Genomic DNA, 4204 nt, shown 5'->3' with positions numbered 1-4204 from the left:
GTAAGTTATGGTAAAAGCTTAGGGTTTTATTTGTTTATTTGAAATGCAGGGGAACCTATTAAAGGATTTTAAGCAAGGAAGTGACATGATGTAATTTATGTTTTTAATTGAAGTATAGTAAACACACAATGTTATATTAGTTTCAGGTGTACAACATAGTGATTCCACAAGTCTATATATTATGCTATGCTCACCACAAGTGTAGCTACCATCTGTCACCATACAATACTATTTAATACCATTTACTGTATTCCCTATGCTGTACCTTTTATCCCCATGACTTATTCATTTCATAAATGGAAGCCTGATTGCTCTGGCTTTGCTGTAGAGAAAGGATTATACAAGGCAACCTAGAAGCAGGGAAATCATTCATTTATTCATTAAATAAATATTTATTGAATGATCACTCTATGACAGAATTGCTCTGTTGGGATAAAGTCATGAACAGTAAAGATCAGGTCCTTCCTTCCATGGAGGCATAATTCTACTGGGACAAACAGATAATGGTAAATAAATAAATAGCTGACATCACTTTAGGTGCTGATAAATATTATGGAGAAGTTAAAATAGGTTAATGAGGTAAAGAGTGACCGGGACTGAAGATCTATATCAAAGTGACTAGAGATGGCCTTTATGAGCAGCTAGTATTTACACTGAAAGTTGAATAATAAGGATCCAGGCACTCAAAGATTTTTAGTAAAAGTATTACAGATCTCTAGGCAGAGGAAAGAGCAAATGAATAGGCCCTGTGGTGAGAACAAGCTTGGTGTGTTTGAGGAGCAACAAGTAGACTAGAGTGGCTGGAAGGTATGAAGCAGGGTGGGGGAGAGTGTTAAGAGATTGATGTCAGAGAATGAGGTAGGCAGAAGCCAAATCAACAGGCCCTTTAAGCCATGTTTAGAGTTTGAATTTTATTTTTGGAACTAAAAAAGCACAAGAGAGTTTTGCATAGAGAAATGAATGATCTGATTTTTATTTTAATAGGATCAAGACTATACTTTCAGGGATCATTTCTATAGTTTGTTATTTTAATAGGATCCTTCTGACTGTTGGATTATGGACAGATTGGAGAGAGAGCAGAGTAGAAGTATGGAGATCAGAAAGAAGTTATACTGCAATAATCCAGGGCAAGATGATGGTGGCTTGAGCCACACTGATGGCAGTAGAGGTAGTGGGAAGTGGTTGAATGTGGAATGTTGAAGATATTGCTTGTAGCACTGGTCAATGGATAGGATGTGTGTAGTGATGGAAAGAGAGGAGTCAAGTCTGAGAGAGGCCTGAGGAAATGGGTAGATAATGGTGCCCTTTATTGAGATGGGAAGAAATTTTGGGAGAAGTAGACTTGGTAATGTCAGGAGCTGGCTTATCAAGAATTGCATTTTGTATGTGTTGCATCTAAGATGACTACTATACATCCATATGGAGATGACAAGTAGGTAGCTTGATATGAGTCCAGTACTTAGGGGAGAGGTCACGAATGAATTTGGGAGTTGTTATTATCCAAATGGTATTGCAAACCAAGTGAACACCTAGTGAGGGAGTGTAGATGAACTAGAGAAGGTCAAGGATGGAGCACTAGAGCACTTCAACATTCAGAGGTCAAGAAGAGGAAGAAGCTCTCGGAAAGGAGATTTGGAGGAAGGAGCTACAAGTGGGGTGAAAACTAGGTGAGTATAATTCTAGCTCTAATTCATGGAAAAGAATATTTTAAGAATAAAGGAGTGATTAATATGTCAAATACTCTTGAAAGGTCTAGAACAATGAGGACAGCAATGATTATGTGCTTTAGCAAGATGTAGATCTTTGGTGATTTGATAAGAACCATTTCAGTGAAGTGGTTGATCAGAAGCTAATGGGACTGAGAGAATGTGAAACAAAGAAGAGGACCCAGAAAAACAGAACAAATTTCTCAGGTGTTTGGCTCTGTATGGGTTAAAAGAAAAGTGGTAGTTGGAAGAGAATGAAGCTCAAGGTTTGTGTATTTTATTTTTATTTTTTTTAATTAGAAAAGATTTTTATTTATTTGAGAGAGAGAGAGAAAGAACACAAGCAGGGAGGAGGGGCAAAGGGAGAGGGAGAAGCAGACCCCCCCCCCCCACTGAGCAGGGAGCCCGATGTGGGCCTCAATCCGAGGACCCTGGGATCATGACCTGAGCTGAAGGTAGATGCTTAACTGACTGAGCCACACAGGCATCCAAGGTTTGGGTATTTTAAAGATGGAAGAGGGGGAGGAGCAAGATGGCAGAGGAGTAGAAGACCTAAATTTTATCTGGTCCCAGGAATTCAGCTAGATAGTTATCAAACCATTCAAAACACCTACAAACTCAAAAGGAGATTGAAGAAAAGAATAGCAGCAATTCTATGAACAGAAAAGTGACCACTTTCTGGAAGGTAGGACGTTTGGAGAAGTGAATCCGAGGTGATATTTGGGAAGATAGATTGCGGGGGGAGGGAGCTTCTGTCAACTGGCTACTAGCAAGGGATAGAGCAGCAGAGCACAAAACCAGAAATTTTAGACGTCTGCTCTGCTGAGGGACATCACTCCAGTGGCTAAGCAGGGGGTGGAACCCTCACTGGGACAGTGTGGTCTCAGGACCTCGGGGTCACAGAAAGACCAGGGGTGCCTGAGTGTGGCAGAGCTCCCAGGTATCGAAGTGGGGAAGCCGGCTGCAAAGACAGAGCCGAGGAGTGGGCTCTCAGCTCAGGGTTGCCATAAACCATGATCCGCGGCACAGTCGGGCCACTACACTTCCAGCAGGGACCTGGCAAGGGGCAGATCCAGGGAGATTCCCTTTCCTCCCCCAGGAGGAGCGGCATGGGAGTACACCACAGGAATCTGCTGGGTTTGGAGACTCCAGACAGGGTCGTGTGTCAGAGATAGAAATGTTTGGTCACAGGTCGGATGAGCACAGAATGCGGCTGGAGACCGGGGAGACAGGAGTGATTGACTGCTTTTCTCTGGGGGCTCACTGAGGAGTGGGGCCTTGAGTTCTCCACTCCTCCAGGGCCAGAGATTGGGAGGACGCCATTTACACTCTCGTCTTCCAAAGCTGTACAGAAAGCTTTCAGGGAACAAAAGCTACCAAGCAAACCTGAGCAGATTACTTAGCCTGGCCCCTGGCAAGGGCGGTGTAATTCCGCCTCAGGCAAAGATATTTGAAAATCACTAAAACAGGCCCCTCCCCCAGAAGATCAGCAAGAACATCCAGCCAAGACCAAGTTTACTGATCAATGAGAACTGCAAAACTCCAGCACTAGGGGAATACAGCACATAGAATTCATGGCTTTTTCCCCATGATTCTTTAGTCTTTCAAGATTATTTATTTATTTATTTATTTTTAGTTTTATTTTATTATGTTATGTTAGTCACCATACAATACATCATCAGTTTTCAATGCAGTGATCCACTATTCATTGTTTTCATACAACCCCCAGTGCTCCATGCAGTACGTGCCCTCCTTAATACCCAATACCAGACTAACACATCCCCCCACCTCCCTCCCCTCTAAAACACTGTTTGTTTCTCAGAGTCCATAGTCTCTCATAGTTCATCTCTCCTTCCGATTCCCCCCCACCCCGTCATTTTCCCCTTCCTTCTCCTAATGTCCTCCATGCTATTCCTTATGTTCCACAAATAAGTGAATATAGTACTAGAAGTCCTAGCAACAACAATCAGACAACAAAAAGAAATATAACTATTCAAATTGGCAAAGAAGTCAAACTCTCTTTTTTCGCAGATGACATGATACTGTTGTTGAACAATAGCGGCGAGAGTGGGCATCCTTGATGTGTTCCTGATCTTAAGGGAAAGGCTCTCAGCTTTTCCCCATTGAGGATGATATTTGCTGTGGGTTTTTCACAGATGGATTTTATGAACTTGAGGGATGTTCCCTCTATCCTTATACTCTGAAGAGTTTTAATCAGGAAAGGATGTTGTATGTTGTCAAATGCTTTTTCTGCATCAATTGAGAGGACCATATGGTTCTTGTCCCTCCTCTTATTAATGTGTTCTATCACATTGATTGATTTGTGAATGTTGAACCACCTTTGCATCCCGGGGATAAATCCCACTTGGTCGTGGTGGATGATCCTTTTAATGTGTTGTTGGATCCTATTAGCTAGGGTTTTGTTGAGGATTTTGGAATCCATATTCATCAGGGATATCGGTCTGAAATTCTCCTTTTTGATGGGGTCTTTGCTTGGT

The 4204-nt window shown here is 42.2% G+C and overlaps 1 pseudogene; it reads left to right on the top strand.

Annotated features, from left to right (window-relative positions):
- Nucleotides 1-988: 988 nt before the first annotated feature.
- LOC115942010 (small nucleolar RNA U3) lies at nt 989-1114 on the top strand (annotated as a pseudogene).
- The last annotated feature ends 3090 nt before the right edge of the window (nt 1115-4204 follow it).

Source organism: Leptonychotes weddellii, unplaced genomic scaffold, assembly GCF_054177405.1.
Source record: "Leptonychotes weddellii isolate Sample4059 unplaced genomic scaffold, ASM5417740v2 HiC_scaffold_3531, whole genome shotgun sequence".
Taxonomy (NCBI): Eukaryota; Metazoa; Chordata; class Mammalia; order Carnivora; family Phocidae; genus Leptonychotes; species Leptonychotes weddellii.
This window is presented reverse-complemented; position numbering and strand designations above follow the sequence as displayed.